This window comes from Accipiter gentilis, chromosome 20, assembly GCF_929443795.1.
Source record: "Accipiter gentilis chromosome 20, bAccGen1.1, whole genome shotgun sequence".
NCBI lineage: Eukaryota > Metazoa > Chordata > Aves > Accipitriformes > Accipitridae > Astur > Astur gentilis.
The window spans coordinates 22,458,026-22,476,900 of NC_064899.1; the positions used below are offsets into that span (position 1 = coordinate 22,458,026).

Genomic DNA, 18,875 nt, shown 5'->3' on the forward strand with positions numbered 1-18,875 from the left:
GTCAAGGGACTGTGATTAAAATAGGCCATCTTCATAACAGTGACTAGTTTGCAGGGACTTCCTGAAAGCCACCTGGGATAATGATAATGAAAAGAACAAAATTAAACAGGAGGGGGAGGTGGTGCCATTATAGCTCATGATGACTTTTGTAAGTGAATTAAGTCAGCTTTTAATCTGAAGGCTGTTTGTTATTTTGGTACTTTGGAAAGAAACATAGATTGAGTTTTCTGGCTTTGGCAAAGTGACATAACTAGGTCAGCCAGGTTACTGCTGGGGATCCTTCATATTTCTGTGTAAAGTTCTGGTTTCATTGTTCATATCCTTATTAGCTTTGAGTGCTGTTGGCATAGCTCATCTTCAAAGGCCGCTCTAATCTGTGTAATCTGGTGGGTTCTGCTCGGGGAATTTGTTCCTTTTGGGGAATTAGCACTATTAAGAAAAATGCGATGAGGAAAAACATCAGAACGCCATTACTGCATTATCCTTTATGAGGTGATGATCGCAATATGCATAGCAATGTTAGTTTAATATGAATCGATATTGACACCTATCTCTTAAGGAATAAGCTGTTTAGCAAGTAGTGCTTAAAAGTAACCTGATTCTGTAGTGGGAGGAAGGAGCTGCGTAGCTTTGGCAGCTCCAGCCCCCTTTCCAGCACCACTGTGGAGGGGGGCTGTGCTCCCTTTGGCCTTTCCTACGGAAATCTTGTCCTCCTCATCCAAGAAAACAGCAGCAGGGAAACCTCCAAAGGCTGAACAGTGCTTGCTCTTCCCTGCATGTGGATTCTTTAGTGGATGCCCTATGCCAATGTGATAGAGTAATTTTAATCAGTGAAATCTGACCCGAATCATCTTCTAAGTTGGGTCTCTTTGGGAACACAGTGGTGAGGGCAGCTATGCTAAATGGACTAGTAGGATAAAATAAATGGATAGTGAAATGGCAAAGGGAGAGTGCTCCATCACTGGTATGATTTAATTAAATTTATTTTCACTTCAGATGGATAAAAATCCTAGATCTAAATGAGATTAACTGAAATTTATTTGGCTTTGGGTTTTTTTTTTTTTTGACAGTTTCTACTTATTTAACAATTCTAGTAAAGAGCTGCTCATGCTGTTTCAGATAGAGGTTTGTAAGAGTTCCAATGTGGCTGCAATATTTTCTCATATAGAATGTGCTGCAAATACATTTTCAGAAGATATATAAGCGAGTTGAATTTTTAAAGTAAAATGCGGGCAAGAATTAACAGTACTCTGGTTTTTCTGTGCTTATATTGTCCTTACAAAACCCCCCGCTTCTAAATTATTTTCATTAAATGAAGCTTTTATGTCCCTTTGTTCTTTGATTAGGAAAGCAATGATTTGAAAAATTCAAGATATTGAGGTCTCCAAAGTGTCAGGGATGCTCAGCTTTTAGAAAACTTAAGTAAACATTTTGGTGCAATCTGCTCAAAATAAATTGCTGTGAATGTTTATGGATATACAAATATTTCTGATCACTTTTATGGGTCAAACTTCATATCATTAAAAAGGCGATAAATGTACACACACAAGATCAAGTTAATATAAGTCTCTAAATGCATTCTGTGTAAAACAGCAATGTGATGCATCTAGTGAGTACTTATCTAAGGCTTGTTGTAAGAAGTGTTGAATCTGAACACTGCCTTAGGAATTTTAATTTTTTTAATATGGAGAAAATTAAACCATTAAACTATTAAAAAGTGCTTTTGAAGTATTTCCTTAAAAACCATCAAAAGTGGAAGATCCAGATTTTAGCTTTCAAGCGCGGGTTGTCACTCACACTTTAAGTTCTGCCTGCTCATGACTTATTTCAATATCCTACACTTGGTGACCTGATGGCAACAGTTCTGCTTTGTACTATTTTTGTGCTTGTGGCAAACTTCTGCATTATGCCCAGACAATCTGACTTTCCAGCGTTCTTCACATTTTTACAGTTATTTACTTAGATGGGAGAAAATGGACTGAGAATTTGACAACCAAGCTGAAGCAAGAACAGGCTTTTCACTTGGTACCGTTATAACTCGCTTTAGGTAAATCTTGCAAGTGAGCAAGGAAAGGTACGAGATAATAGAAAGGCTGGGTGGCTGGGGTTGAGCACTGTTAAATTGGAGTGCTCTCTCCATGGCAGTTCATTAGAATTGAATTTAATCTGCTTTTACAATTCAAATTTATTTTAAGAACTAAAGCTTGTTTTGTGGTATGACAGACCTTCAGATTCCCACCCGCCCAAACTATATTTCTCTAACGTGCCAGAGTTTTTTCACATCTGCTTTTTGATGAGGTGTCTGATTATATGTTTGGGTTTTGTCCTGTTCTTTGTATGAGTTGGTGAAATTCAGATTTTCGTGAAGATAAGCCTTTGGCCTTTCAGTTTCTCCTGCCTTGCAAAGAAATTAATTCCTTCAAGCCAGTGAGTCTGCAGCTCCAGCTGTGACTGTAGATGAATGTTCTTGCGGGGTCATGTACTGTAGCTCTGAACCTAAATAAAAGGATTAACAATACTTCACTTGGAGGAAAAACGCTTAATGTCACCATAATAACTACAAGAATCCATAGGGAAAACCAATAAAGCTTTACTATTAAAATTGTTAACAAATGATTATTCCACCCTGACCCCCCTTCCTGCTGTTATTGTACTTTTGAAACAGTAACAAAGGATGGGATTGACCTAGTTCATGGTAGTGCTTCAGTCCCTTGCCTACAAATGATCTTTTTCTTGAAAAATAATTCCTAGCCTAGTCCTTTTAGGAGGCAGTGCTGATATTTATGAAGGAAACAATGTTTTCTGATGCGTTTCATGCAGTCTTCTACCCCAAAACTTTGCTTGGTGCAAAGGAAGAAGGGGCATCGCGTAGATAGTTATGCCGGGACCAAGCCTGACAGCCAGCAATGGTGCGTCTTGTGAATGCTCTTCTGGAGCAATATTTCCCACAACTAGCACAAACTGCTTTTAATGATTCCTGGCTTCCTTGCTCCGTACTATCTCCGTTGGTTGGGATATGGCCCCTTTTTGCTTGAGCAAGAGGCGTGAAGGGCTTGAGCTGCTGCTCAGGGCGACGGTCTGATCCTTGAGGGCTCTCCTGTCTCTAACGGTGATGTGAGGAGAGGATGGAAGGAGTTTGATCATAGCGATCTTGGCTCTTTGCCCAGCGTTTTAGGACTGCCAGCCTCAGGCAGCGCTATTAGCTGAGTAGTCAAAGCAATACTTGTATCCATTTCCTTGGGAAGGAAAACAAGTAATTAAAATTGACTAATGTGACTGCCCTGCCTGGTTTTAAGAAATCAAACAGACACAAGTCATCTAATTTTAAAGGTTAAAGCTTGATATTATCTTTGTCTTTTGCTTCGTTTGGGCTTTGGAGGTGATCGGCGAGGGCTGGTTGGTAGGTTGGTGACCCTCTTGAACCCCGGGTTAGAAGATGCCACAGCGCCCATCTGGGTTGTCTGCCAAGAGCTCCTGGTGTGGAAGCCAAGGCGTATGAAGGTGGGTGGGTGAACAGGTCTCCCTGATAATGGTCCGAGGTGCTGCTTGAGCACACACTTAGCACCAAGAACTGGGAAGCATTTTGGGTTCTGTCATGTGCTTTTTGTTCCTGATTTTTACTTCAAAGTCTTTGCCCCTTTGAGACATATTTATGTGTCTAGTATATGATTGTAAAGAAATATAACTTGTGAAAGGATTCCTTTCATCAAAATACTACCTAATACTTGCTTTCAACGAAAAGAAAAACCTGTGGACAGCATTGTGCTGTGTTTCAACAATGGTTTTCATTTGTGACCAGATGAGAATCATACTAAACTTTGAATGTTGACCCACTCTTAATTTCTCTCCTGTTGTTTTCTTGCTTGCGTGCTCAGGAATGCTGTTTCAGTTTTTCCTCCTCATGATTATTTTGTGGACCACCTTCTGAAACTGTAGGGACCACCAGCAGTCCATAGGGATGACTGAGGAGCCACAGTCTGCATAGAATTCCACGTGAACTTTTGTTCTTTGCTAGACCCTTGCTCCAGCACTCTGAGTCAAATGTTTCTGATGGTCTCTTGTCTCTAAGCTACACGTGGGTAACAACTCCTTGCCCTGACACCTTCCTCTCCATCACGCCTGGCTGTCTCACTGCAGGCGGAGCAGGTTGTGTGGATGTAAAGGTATGCACCAGCCCAGACGGGCTGTTGCTGCTACTATGTGAGAGTGGAGGGACCACAACTTGATTTTTTTTTTTTTTTTTTAAAGGCTAGTTTGATCTGAGAGCTGACGAATTGATTTTTTTATTTATTGGATTTGTAAGTAGAGCAAATATGAGAGAGTCACCTGATTGTGCCATTTTCTGTGTAGCAGGTGGGCAGGTTCTGTAGCCTTTTGAAACAGTTCCCTAAAATTAGTGATGTAAAAGGACGAACATTAGAAAAATGATTGCAGAATTATTTTTCCTTGCATAAATTAACTTCTAATTTTTATGAAAGCATTTATGTGCATATACTAATATTAGATAAGCTATTTTAAATTCTGTAGATGGAGAGATGGATATGTGCACGTGGATTTTGTAAGCTTTGTCCCATAATAAGTGAAGTATAGTGAAACACAATTATAGCCATATCCTGAGTGATGCTTTGCTAGCCTTATTTATTGGAGTAGGCAGCTGAGCTGTCCATCAGAAATAACAGTATTGAAGCAGCAGAAACCAGAATGTTCTTCCATGTGTTACAGATTGCTAGAAATTGGGTGGTACCTACTGAGAGATTGTATCTTGTACCTTAGATTTGATTAAGATAATTTTATAATGTGTATAAGGGAGAAAATGTAATTCACAGTGAAAAGTGGTGTCCTTCATAAAAGCAGACCTGATGGCATACTGTTATGAAGAAGTACTTTTCCTGTGTCCTAGAAAGCGTATTTTGCCCATGAAGTTTATGGTGATATGCTTGCAGACATGGGAGTTAATTGCAGTATGTGAAATCTGAAAGGTTAATTTGCCAGTTAGGTTTCTACTCTCTGTTAATCAAGCAGATGTGTGCAACATTAACAGTGCATGTTTTTTCCAATTTATTTTTTGATTTAGAAAGAGAAGACTTTTGCAGAGATACAGTATAACTAATGTAAGTTGCAGAGCCTTTTAATGTACTTGTGTTGTGGCTATAAAGTCAAAATGCAGCTCTGAAGTATTCCGTGTCCAGAATTTTAAAGTATTCTTTATACCTGGACACTGAAGAAATAAAGATCTTTCCAACTGAAATTGAAAATGCAAAATATTGAGAAAAGACATGTTTCACATTTAGCATAAGTCATTCTTTCTGTAAAATATAGCCATAATTTGGAAATGCTATTTCTTTTCCTATGAGAACTGAAAAACTGCTCTCTATACAGTGTGAATTAATATCAACAAGTGAATATGTGGATACAGCATAGTTGCCAAATCGTTAAACCAGCTAAGGATGACTGCTTCTCTTTTGATACTTTTATTTTTACATATGTTGATTTTCCATCTATAATTAGTCTTGTTTAGTAATTGCATTTCTTGTGGTTCTAGTTCTGTCTCAGATGAATGTACCACAACTTTGAATGCATGGACAAAGAGTCTAAATAAAAAATTAGATTAAAAAAAAAACATCTGAACAACAACAACAAAAATCCTTGCAAGTGCAGAATAACTCTGAAGTATTATTGTTCTACTTGCTGTGGATTTGGTGACTTCTGTATTGTGTAACATGCTTATATTTCTTTTTAAACATTTAGGAGTTCACCAGATCTTTTTGTTATGTGGTTGCTGAAGCATTATCCTGGGACAGTGGTAATGACTGATGAACACACTTCAGGTAAGAAAACAGATGTATGCCATTTGGTATGGTTGTTCATTAACTTTCCTCACATTGTCTTGGTTAAGCTTCAGTAGTAGCAGTCTTCAATGTTACAGCATCAAAATTCACTGAATATAAAATATAAATATCTTCTTTACATGTTTGTTTGCATATGTCTCTCTGTAAATCACTGTGAGCAGGTATTTGGTTTTTCTCCTAGGTATGGTAACGCTGACAACAGATGACGTTGCATGTTAAATTGGGTTTTAATGATTGAAAGATTATTACAAAATATGTTCTGTCATTTCTAATTCTTCCATCAACCCACCCGCTCCTGCACGAATTAGTTCCATCTAATTTAAGTTATACCAGATTGGAGCACCTATTCCAGAAGGCTTTACTTCTCTAAACCATACTTGGCCTGCTAAAAATTTTTTGAGGTTTGCCCCTTGGTAAACTTTTTACCAGTTAGTCTGCTAATACTTTGGTAAAAGTATCTCCATGAAGAAGAAAACAAAACATTTTTTCATGTACCTGTAGTGAATTCCAGCCATATCCCATGGGGGAGATGCTGGCTCTCCAGTGATTTCTGTTCTTCTGCCCCTTGTGATCCAACTCATTCACTCACATTTTGCACTTGGATCTATAGTGGTCAAGACTAGTCTGATGCAGGTTTCAGTTGCGTCTCTGTTTTATAAAGACTTCATATGATTTATTTTTCTCAATAAATCCACTTCTATCAAAGATATGATTGTGATGGAAATACAATAAAGAGGAGGTGTGCCAGCACATGTGTGTTTCTTTGCACAAAGCAGCAAACGCTATTCCTCAGTCGCCTTATGTAGAAGAGTTATCTGATGTTGATAAACTGTAAGATTATTAGTAATACATAATTATCCTATGTAATTGACTAGAATGATGGGAACAAACAAGCTGCTGCTATTATAGTCTTTACCCTTGCCACTGTATAAAAGCATTTCCTTAACTTACTTTTGAATTTTATTTCACTTTAGCAGTCACAACTGTAGGCCTGAGTATAAGGACAATTTCAGCATTTCTTGGGTGGTTTAAGTAACTTAACTTGCTCTTTGAGGCTGTGCCAATTCAGGATATAGTTGTCAAGTTGTTAATACCCTTGGAAATTAACCCAAGCTTGTTAAAGCCTACACAAAGGCAAGCAAAGGTTGGTCTTGATTCAATTCTCGCCCTGTCGCAAGCTTCCTGGGAAACCACGGACAAATTCTTTAGTCCCTGTATCAGTGGGAGGTAAGTGCCTACATGCCTATGTGCTTGCGTTTCTGGTAGAGAAGATAGTGTGTCTCGAGTACTTTTCTTGCACAACTCTGATGTGCCCAGGGCTACGCTGAGCTTTCTGTGCATGTGAGGATCACCTTGTTGTGCTGGTAATGTAGAGCTGCTAGGCAGCCAGTGCTCAGAAGTAAAGGTGGTTACTGCCAAACGTACATTTCAGCTAAAGTTAAAAGACTTGGGCTTATATGTAGGTGGTGTCTTACTACACACGCTGGCTTTAGTATCTCTGGGCTTCCACTTGCCCTCTTCTTTTCTTCCTTTGCAAGAGTATTGTGAAGATAAATACGGTGAAGATTGCATTGTGTTCAGGTTGGAGCCACATGTGTCTCTTATACAGCACACTGTTAAAGAGGTGTCTTAAGGCAAGGGCACAAAATATACACATGGATGATGCTGGAGTTTATTTTGCAGCTTGCAGGCTGTAAGAGCATAAACACAGCAAACGCATCAAAATGTTAATATCTGTCAGATCAAGGGACCAGGTTAAGCCTAGACCTTTAGGGCAGGCATAGCAGCCTCCTGTCCCAGAGACTGACTGGTAGCTGATGCCAAGAGAGGGGAGCAGAGCAAGCCCAGCATGTGGTCACTCCCCAGACCAACCTCTCATGATCTGCACATGAAGGACCTCTGAGTCAGTGGTGGCTTCGTGTGTTGAGTAGTCTTGGGTATACTTTCCTCTTCTGTGAATTTGTCTGGTTATGGTTTGAAACCAGGTGACTTTTTAGGCTTTGCAGCTTCACACTGTTCAGGATTCCCCAGCTGGGAATGCTGGAGGGAGGGAGGAAGCACTCCCCGAAGTTAGTTTTGAACCTCCTACTTGCAAACTTCGTTTAACCTGGGCACTAGGATGACATGCTGGGTGAGACAGGAGTTGCACTGTGCCCTTTCTGCTCCAGTGGGGTGGTGAGAAAGGACAGTGGGCGCTAAGCTCTACAGAAGGCATCTTTTTAAGTAGCTAGACTAAAATCCCCCTGAAGTGAAATGGAACTGCAGGACTTCTGTGGCTCTTCCACTGCCGGTGCCTTCCTGATGGGTAGGTTCGAGGCAGCTGCTCAGACCTGTCTTGCTTTTCTCTTTGAGCTCATTTCCCATGTTTTTTTTAATAATAGTTTGGGGGTTGTGTGGCCTTTAAGTTGTGTACCTCCTTGAGTTCCAGAAAGCAACAGAGAAGATGCTCTGTCTCCTAAGCTGTGAGGCAGTTGTCCTGGCGATTTTTTTTCCTGACAGAATTCAAGATTGTGTGGAAGAAACCGTCATAAGTTTAAAATATCCTGGGGTGATGCACTCAATGGCTTAAGCCTCCCAGCAACACATTAAAATATAGGACCATTAATCAGAACTGAACTATATTTTTTCTTGTTTTTCTTTCGTACATTCACAACATTGCTTTTGGGTTCACAGAAACTTTAGATAGGTTAAAAAGAAAAAAGGAATTACCCAGTAGTGCCTTTGCAGCAAAGTTATTGCACTGAGGACCTGACTGCACATATTCCAGCTAATGCATCAAGGCTATGGAAGTAAGTGTGAATACTGCATAGATCTACCTGACTTGCGTAGATGGAGTTACACAAACACGCGATGCAATATAGATGATGTTAAGTATTGTGGTAAGATTGCTGAACTGGAAAAGGCTATGGCTTTGCTGAAGTTGAGCCTTTCTGAAAAAGTAAAATTTGATTACCGTGAATGTGCTAAGTACAGAATACAGAGTACTATGCTTTTAAGAGTAAAGGCTTTCAAAATTCTGTAAAAGCAAGCAGAACCCAAACCAATTTTTAGCTGAAGTCTTAGAGCCAGCTGAAGGAGAATAATTATGCTTATTCTCCTTGTGGGCAGAAAATGTTTGGGAGACAGAATTTATGTAGCTGGGTAAAGTTGGGTGTATTTTTGCTCTCCATTTTTGTTGTTCTTCAAAACACAGTGGAGATCCTGGACTTAATATCTGTTCCTGATTACAGAACCAACTTAATATTGTACAATTATTTCTACCCCATCTGCCCTCATTTTTCCCTTCTGTGCCTATATTTGGGGCAGAAGGTGATAAGGCAACTCTTACAAAGGATTGCCTCGATGTGCAAGGCCTTCAGCTGAATCCTTATCAGATACAAGGCAAGTTGGATATAGCATATAATTTAAGGCTTTTTCAGTTGAAGATGACTCTGCTGCATTTGTTCGGATGGCTCATGGAAAAGCATGTAAAAGACCTCCAAGCCGCCTTTCTGCTTAGAGGAAACTGTTGGGTGCCTTGTTCCTCAAGTCCCCAGAAAGTGGGCAAAGGTTTTCCCCTGAATCCCTTCGGGGAGGCTGATGGACACTGAACGTCTCTGTGGTACAGAATGACCAGCTATTTAATGGAGAACCAAGAGGAGGAACCTCAAATGAAAAAGCTTTGCAATATTAGAACTGTGGTTGAACTGTTTGCTCGCTGTTTTCAGCCTTCCAAAAGTGGTGGTGGTGGGCAGAAGAGCAAATCCGCTGCTTTGCTTGCCTGTACAGGAAGGAGCGGCTGAGAAAAATGTGCTGGGAGTGTTTGGAAGGGGAGAAAGTGAGTTGGCCAGTTTGATTAGACTAAGGAGAATAAGGCTTATCCACAGATCATCTGGATGCATGTGAATATATGGAGGTGGATTGTTTCTTGCCAGAGACTTGTATAAAATTGAAAAAACAGAGCAGGCTTTTTTTCTGTAGCAGGATATAACTAGATTGTAAACTTTGGCAGGACTCTTAACATCTGAATGCTTCTTGAAACTCTGACAGTGTTTTTGTAAAACTGGTTCTGGAACTGGAATAAATGAGAGTTTTCTATATTCTCCCTCATGTTAATTAGGTGAAACAGTAAGTTTTATATTTGTCCAGAAAGAGGTCAAAGCAAACAAGAATCGGAGAATGGAGGAGCCAAACAAGGAGAAGTAATGAGCCAATTTCTCAAACTGGCAACGACATACCACGAGTTTGGAAAAAGTACACTTGCAAGCTTCCTTTATTATTATAACCTCTTGAACAGAATAATCCAGTCCAAACAGCTATAAACGCTTTCCAATAGAGAAGTTTATGACCTAGTTTCTGACTGAAACACTGTATCACAGTGTGTGGAAAAACTTAAGTGAAGATGCTGGTGGCAGTGCCTCTAGAGTGTTGTATTAGAAACTCGGTGTATTTAGGCATTCCTGCCCTTTGCAAATACTTGCTAAGTGGAGTCAAGTGGAGTGAACTTAAAATATTAGGGTTGGTTGGGCTGTTTTTTTTTTGCAGGAGATGTAGACATTTAAATGCCTGGGTTGGCATGCAGAATTTTCATAGGATGTCTGAAATTTTTTAACAGAGCACTGTTTGGAAAAATAATCGTTCTAGGATCATTTCAACAGGAATTTAGCAATTGCAGGATGCCTTTCTAGATCCTGTGTTCCTTTAGAGCAGTGAAGGGGGAAAAAAATGTATTAGGTCTGTTCATAATTATAACTCTGTTCTGGAGAGAGGCAGGGAAAACTTTGATTAAGCTTCATTCAATTCATGGCCCTCCTGTGAGGAGCAGAGCAAGGAGTTGAGGGAAGTGTGCTGGGAGGGGGTGGGGACAAAAATGTTGAACTTGTAATTTGAACAGCAAATTCTCTTAAGTTGGAGAAATATTGCTCTTTGCTTCTGTATACCCTTGCAGGAGGCATCAGAACAGGCCACACTTTGATTAGCCGCTCTGGTGAGAGGCTGGCTGACATGGCACTTCTGTGAGGGGGAGGAAGTAACACAGAAGTAAACTAGATGAGCTGTTACAAGTTGGGGGATTTTGGTTTTGCTCCCTTTTCTGGCTCTTCCTGTGACTCACTGATACCACTGAAAGCAAGGGAGCTGTGCTGATCTCCGTCAGCTGCCACTGTGACCAACACCATCTATCCCGTTCTTCTGCCTTTTCAGGGAGGTTGGGAGTGATGTTGAAAGCACAGACCTGTCAGAAAGCAAAGACATTCGCGTCTCAGCCAAGAAGCGTCTCTGAGTGCTGTTGAAACACATTAAATAATACTTGGTTGGCATAGCAAGAGCGACATTTAAAATTCTTGCAGTGTTTCAGTTATAATTCCTTTATTATTCCAGTTGCTTATAACTTCCTGAAATGCTCATGTCTGAAGTCTGAAACTTTCCAGACTTGATCTTGGCCTGACAGTGACCTTTCTCCCCTCTTCTTCTTTGTTTCTCTTTTCTCTGTGGTGTTAAGTCAATATGGCTTGGGCATTTCATTTCTAATGAGAAGAAAATAGTAGAAAAATACATTTCGGCTATCACTTCAAAACTCTGAGACTGAATAGCTCAAGTGGTGCAGCTGTTAGAGAAATGGTGGTGCAAATCATCAGAAGTGCTTATTGAATCTTACCAGAATCTGTGAGAGGGGGCACTCGGGACTATCAACTTTAGGTCTTAAAATGTAACTTTCTCTCTCTCATGCCCCATGCATTACACTTCTTCACAATTATCACATGCAGTTATTTGGGCCTGATCAGCGATCAGCTGAACGAAGCAGTAGTCCTTGGTGAAAGAGCAGATCTGTTTTTCACTGTTTGCCATGACCCTGGCGAGACAGGGCTTCTAATTCAGGAACAGAGCAGCACAGCTGGCAAGTGCTGTGCTGGGACATGCAAGGGGGGAGCCTTCTGGGGCTCTCCTCCTGTCCCACAGTTCAGGTTGAAAATGTTGACGTTTTCAGAAACTTTGCTCCCAAGAAAGCTTTTAAAAAACCCACAAATTCTAAATAAACTTTTTGACCAGCTCTACTCAAGTTGTAGGCTGCAGTAGTTTAAATCAGAACCCAGTTTTCTCAGGGGATGGGATTTATACCTGGGGCGGAAAGGATAGAAATAAATTGTCAAGTGCTTTCCTTTAATTTAGTGCTGTTATCATGTCTGCCTATTAACTTATGTAAAGCCTACTGATGATGGTGGTGATGTGTCTAAACAGCAAATTGTGGGGTTTTACTTCTTGACTCACAAAATGTTTTTCAAGAAAAAAAAAAAAGAAGTCATGTGCTTGCCTGTTGGCTTGTACACAGGCACGCTTTCCCTTAAAGACTGTGGTTTTTGCCAAGGACAATCAGTGTGAGAGTTTCTATAAAGCATTGTAAGAAACTTTTCATTTCTAGAATTGGCTTCTCTTGGTCTGTTCTGTTCCATGGGAAATATCAATCCATGTGCATTCATGAATCGTCTTTGTTTCTATTGTTAAATGGATGTGTCTTCCCAGTGACGAAGACAAGTGTCTGACTCTGAAAGCTGCAGGGCAGCAGCGGACAGAGGGTGAGAACAGAACTGCCAGCAGATCTGGCACAGGCTCCCGTTCTGCTCTCCTGCCCCTTAACATGTGGTTAAGTGACTTCGCTAACTCTGAACCTCCTGCGTAACATCACAACTCTCTGATCTTGTAGAGAACTGCAGAAACTTTCTTCATTGCCTGTCATAAACCTATTTTGGTCACCTGCAAGATCGTCCCTTGCAGGAGCTCCTGAGTGCTGCTCAGACACTGCTTCCGCAGCACTGCCAGCCCTTGGGGAACTGCAAGGTGCCTGCAGCATAAGCCCAGCTTCTCATATTGCTGGAGAATACTTATTTCTTGTTGGTGAATAGTACTATATATATATATGGTTTTCTTAATGTTTAAGGATCTTGGGATTTAAGATGAGGTCAATAAGTACAGAAGTCCCATCACAACCACTTTCACCTCTAAAAACTAGTTGGAACACGTCTGCACCACAGAGTGGAACAACTATCTTAAAGTTGCATTGATCTGTCATAAAAAGCAAAGTCTAATACCAGAACTTTAAAGAAAATTGTTCCGTGTTGCCAGTTTATGTCTTCAGAACAGGAGGGACTGTTTTCTTTAAATTGGCTACCAGATTTCAGTCCGACTTGCTGTTTTCTCAATGGGAATCTAGTCAAGTGGGGCATCCTTCTGACCTGTCCCCGAGTCAGTCAAACTTCATAGCTGCGTGAAAGACATCCATTGATGAAAAAATCTGGGGCTTGTTTTCCAGGGAAACCCCTGGATTCTGAATTCTTTCAGGCCTCCTGATACATGGGATACTACTAAAATGGAACTGCTTGGAACAGGTCCGGTAAACTTCAGGTTCAGAGGTTAAAATATAGCTTTACCCTTGAAGCCAGCCTTGCTCATCCTAATGGGAATGAGTAATGCATGCTTTGGTATTGGCAGCAGGTAGCGAGTACCACTGCAACTGTTGTGGGTACATGACAGTCAATGTGCAAAAAGTTTTGGGTGAAGTAATCAAAATTTCCTTGAAAATGACAAACCTTTGTTTCTGTGGTGCTTGCCTTGTCATTTCAGTCTGTCACTGAAGCTACTGCTTTAGGTTTGCTCTCTTCCATGCTGTCTTTGGGCTTATACTTTCAGTTAAATTTTTAAATGTCAAAACTTTGAAAGATAAGCATCTATTTCTATAACAGATATTTAAATGAAGACTCTATTATTGGAGTATCCAGTATCCAGAAATTTGTTGTTTTGAGACTTTTGGCCCAACCTGCCTAAACTCTACACTGGGATGGGTGTGTTTTTGCAGGGTTACAGCTAGGTGTTGCTGCTTTTGTCAGCTGTAGGATATTTAGGGTGGATTTCCTACAGGAGCATGGAACTAATTTTATCATGTTGATTTTATCTTCAGTTGTTTCTGCATTGGTCTTTCCTTTGTAATCTTCACTTTAAGTACTGGCATAAGTATTCTGCCATCCGGATTGGGCTCTGGTGTTAGAAACTTTAGTAACACAAGTTTTTTGTTCCTGGGGTATTTAAAAACTGACCGGTCATCCTTTAACCTGTTGAATCAAGTGTAATGGTGAGTGATTGTTTTAATTCACTCTGTTTTTTTGTTGTTGGTTGTGTTTTGGGGTGTTCCCCCCCCCCAGTTATTTTATTAAATAGTCTATGGCGATGAGTACTTTGGAAAAATTCAATTTAGCTCCTGAAATGCTAATCTCCTAATCACCCTTGCTTTGTCACTTCCCTAGCCCCCCACATGCCTCCTCTTATATACATGGTCTATGAGTTAATAAATGACACACCAGACACATAACCAAGTATAGGCAGAAAAAGCTCCCTGAGAGAGCTGAAGCAACTCCCACGCAGTAAATTCATGGCTTGCTGAACGCTGTTGCTGTTCTGTTGAAGGAGGGATCAGAAGAGCACGTGGGTTTTTTTGGTTTTTTTTTTTTTTTTTTGGTGCCTGGATAGTTGTGCAAATGTGCCCTGGGTGCCTGATTTCCCTTCCCCACCTTCCCAGGGCCCTCAAAAATAACCATAATCCTCCTGGCTCCTATTTCCCCCACCAGAAAAACGCATCAGCTCTTAGCTTGGAAAACATCCTGCTTTGCAGATGTGCTCTGTCCCAGGGAGGACGGCCCTCTCCCAGGCTGAACGCTCCCCGGGTCAGCTGCGTGACCGTGTCTCGTCTTGGTCCTCTCGGAAATGATTAATTCTGGTTACGTTGCTGCTCTGTGTACAGTTGGGGAGGTCTCTTGTCTTATTTTGGGGATCAGTGTAGGAGGGCTGTGTTGCAGATTGCATACCATTGTCTTTGGACATTGGGTACATACGGTGACTCATCAGTTTAGTTTATATGCCAACGGAAAATTCAACTTGAAACTTTAAACTTGTTTTTAGGATGCTTACAAATCAAGGTTTTTAAATAGTTTTTTTGGGAGGTCACAATTAGCACGTAGACTCTCCTGCAGGGAAACGTTAAGATGAGGTGGAAATACTTGTATTTTGCAAGGAAGCGAAGAGGATGGTGGCTTATTGCTGCAGACAACTGGGGCTCTGCTGGAGGAGAGGGAGGGCATGTACCCTTACCCACCACTGCCCCGAGTGGGCTGACTGGAAAACCTGAGCCTCTGCCGCGTGCCCCAGTGCTGAAAAGTGTTGTATGTAGCTGATAGGTGGAGTGATTTAGAAAACATTCAGAGTGTCTCTAAAAAGCAACAGTCTGTGGCCATAAACTGGGAAAGGCAGCACGGGGCTGCTCAGTCAGGGAATCTCCAGGCATGGAGGCACCGGCGAGATGACCGGCCTCGGAAAACCAGCAGTCCAGAAACCAAGAAGTGGGAATTCTTCCACGATCAAAGCAAGACCGAGCAGGAATATCGTCTTGCCAGCAGGTTCGCGTTGCCGTTGACTGACGGAGACGGTGCCGGCTCGGCTCCCGCCGGCGCCCAGCCTAGCCAGCCTCGCTGTACTTTCCCAGGACAGAAGTATCGGCGTGAGAGTTTTCCATGTGCAATTCAATTGCTCTGGTCGGACCACCCTTGGGTAGGCAGATTACAGTCAGTCGAAGCTATGTTGGTGGCAGCGCTACGTCTTTGCCATCTGTAGGTTCAGATATGCCGGAGATTAGGCCTGTTTCAAGCTGTCTCTTTCATGACCATACCCTTCGTCTGATCCCAATCATTAAGAGATTAGGTTTCTTGAAATATCAGCATTTGTCGGCCCCCCTGGATGGAGCAAACCACTTAGCCCACAGATGCGGGAAGGCTTGAATAGGTTTTCAGTGTGAAAGAAATGCTGAGTTCCTAAGACGTATAATTTATACGGAAGAATAGTCTTTCACCTGCAGAGTGTCGGTAAATGCTGTTTTTTGTACTGTGGTCAAGGGCATGCACCGATAAGCTGGTGGAGGAAGGAATGCAGTGACGGTAGGTGTTTCTTCTAGGGAATAAATACAATAAAAATAGGAATATGCATGAGATGGAAAGCGCTGACTTATCAGAGCTTCCCAAGTGCACACTGGTTTAAAACTTTATTCTTATTTTCTTTTGGGGACTGTGTTGCAGGTTTTGAGCTATGTATTTTTAAAAAGAGAGCCTTTGTCATAAGAAAAAGTTGATTTATTAAAACTCCTCAAGTGGCAGGCAAAGTGGAGAGCTTTTGATTCACATGCTATGCTTTCTGAGGAAGAGTCTGAAAATAAGCGAAAATGAGGTTTTTGATGCTTTGGCAATCGAGGATTTGGCCGAAGCTTTGGAGAAGTAGTACAAAACATAGCGCACATGCCTTTGTTTGGAGGGACCGCTGCCCAGCTTGATTACTTTGTATTGGCAAACACGGAATTTCAGTGCAGATAAACGCTGTAATGTTTTGCCACCATAAAGAAAAAAGGCCGAGCTCTGGGTCCTTTATCTGAAACCAGTTCCCGGACTTATAGGTGTGGGTTGTTCCTGCAGTGCTGGTCGTCTGTCGTGGGGCTGGGAACTCCCCTGATTTTACCCTCCTAGCCGGGATCTAGACCTAGATGTGTCTGATTCTCTGCAGTAAAGCTGCAAGCATTCATGACAAAGCTTGGAATAGGCAGAATATGTGTGTGATTTGTTTATTAGGGAAATGTCTGATTATTTCAGTCTTGCTTTGAATAGCTTTCACATTCTGGTCAACCCTTTGTTTTCCCTGTTTTGTCACTTCTTACTGAAATCCCTCCCCTCCTCCAATGGCATAAAATGTTCTTGTCTTTTTTTTTTTTGCAGAGACTGTTCATGAGGAACACCATAATATGTACTCTGAGTACAAAGATGCATTCTTCTGTTTATTCATAGAATCGCAGAATGGTTTGGGTTGGAAGAGACCTTTAAAGATCATGTAGTCCAACCTCCCTGCTATGGGCAAGGACGTCTTTCACTGGATCGGCTTGCTCAAAGCCCTGTCCAACCTGAATTTGAACACTTTCAGGACGAAAACTAGGCTGGATTAGGTCCTTCGGATATTTTCTGCATTAAGGTAATAATAAAGTGATTCATGTTATCACATACAATTCTGTTGAGTTTTATTGGAATGAAGAGAATATTTCCCATGTAAATGATGGTAGAATGGACATGAACATTTTATATATGTAGGTTGTCTTATTTTCACCAGTTAACATGCAAAAGCATATTTTCCTCTTAGAAAAGAATTTTTGGTGAAGTTCTACTTGCTCAAGTCTGCAGAGGTGTAACAAACAGTTCTGTTGATTTCTTTGCAATGAGTTCAAATTTTTGCTTGTACAACTGAGGAGACTCTGACCCATAGCTAGGCAAAAGGTATACATTTTATTCTTACTTTAAAGTATCTCAAACTTTCAATACTCAAATTACTATTTTAAATACACTTCACTTTTTTATCTGCAAATCCTCCCACATAATTTAGTTTAAGTTTTAAGACAGCTGTGATTGCCTTCTCCTGCTTGCAGCTGTTCCCTTTTTCTTGAAATTTAGACTGACTGAAGCAGTTGGTCTAGACATTATTGGTTTAATTCAAGGGGAACTTGCTCACTGATCTTTCGGTGTTAACCATAGACAATGTGTATGTACACACATACCTACAGTATGTGATACATATGTTTAGAAGTGACTTCATCATGTGGTTTGGTCTACAAAGCCAAGGAGGAGAACAAGGCTGTTTTTTGCAGGAAGATCTCACCAAATGCAATTATCTAAAACTCCAGTTCCACTAACAGTTTGCATCTGGCTGCCTGGAGAGGTAACTCAGCAGTTAAGCCAAGCAAAGCAAGGACTGGATTGCAGCAGTTTACATTTTTTTGCACTTGAAATTCCCTCTGTTTAACTTTACAAGTGGACTAGAGACTTAAAACTTGCTCTGGAAGGGGTGATCTCCAAACCTTGTTGTCTGATATGGATTCTTGAACTTAAAGAATAACTGTTACCAAGTCTCTAAAATTCAACCCATAAAAAATAAGGAGTCTGGGAGTCTCTGGGGATGTTGGTACAGGGCTATGCTGTATGAACTAGGTCCTTGGCAGGATTGCTTTTTGTGCATTTGCACGGGAGGGATGGGGACGCAAGGAATCTAACCCCAAACAAATCAGTTTTTTTGAGACAAAATGTTTATTGCAGTTGGCTTTAATATAGGTGCCATAGCAGAAGTGCATTGGCTTGAATGCAATAGTGTATAGCTTCTCTTACGTCTGTAAGGTTGCTCTGGATATACCGCGCATTGATGCAGCCAAGGTCAGATGCGGGTCATGGGGGGGGGGTGTTTGTGTGTACGGACTATCTATAGCAGCATATAGCAGAAGCATCTGCGAGCTGTAGAGCTTTGCCATTATCACTTAATGATTTGAAGCACGACTCTGGCTTAAAAAAAGCGCACACTTTCTCATCATGTTGGCTGTTCAAATGTGTAATGGATATTCTTAACTGCAACAGGAAAGCATATACAGTAATTAAAACACAGAACAGAAGAATTAGTCAAATTTGGCACAAATGCCTGAGAAAGCGTCTGCTTTCGCTGTAGATAGAAATGAAGCACTAGCCAAAATTACTTTCAAAGGTTTTAATTACATCTGTTTTAATTTAGGATGTGAAATACAGGATATTATTTTTTAATATAAATTTAATTCATGGTTAATCTGCAGATTGCAATATCCTTCCAGTAGGAGTGATGTACTTGGAGCGGGATAATTGAAAACTTCCCTTTCGAGCTGTTAGTCTGTCACAGGGCACGCTGTCCAGAACCATGTGTTCTCTGTATACGTGCAACTGGTGGTGGTGGATCATTTAATAACAACCCACCCCCCCAACACTCTCTTGATGTTAATGGAAGTCCATTATTATACAATAAGCTGTTCATACTGTAGATATGTAAACCAGCCATCAAAACATAGTACCTTTTCCGTAGCCTTTTTTTTTTTTCTCTGAAGTGCGCACAGTAGGACTGGAGAGCAGTACTTCTCAAAGTAGTCTAAAGCTGACTGCTTGTAAATGAGAAAAACAACGTGCT

The 18,875-nt window shown here is 41.0% G+C and overlaps 2 long non-coding RNA genes across 2 annotated transcripts in view; both read left to right on the top strand.

The window, feature by feature from the left end:
• Positions 1–5,828, top strand: part of LOC126048728 (uncharacterized) — an 80,719-nt gene extending 74,891 nt beyond the window's left edge. The window contains exon 3 of the long non-coding RNA XR_007508959.1: positions 5,749–5,828. This is a non-coding gene — a long non-coding RNA (uncharacterized LOC126048728). The remainder of the gene's footprint in view (positions 1–5,748) is intronic.
• A 10,849-nt stretch (positions 5,829–16,677) lies between these two features.
• The window catches only part of LOC126048729 (uncharacterized), a 70,095-nt gene continuing 67,897 nt past the window's right edge, over positions 16,678–18,875 (top strand). The window contains exon 1 of the long non-coding RNA XR_007508960.1: positions 16,678–16,877. This is a non-coding gene — a long non-coding RNA (uncharacterized LOC126048729). The remainder of the gene's footprint in view (positions 16,878–18,875) is intronic.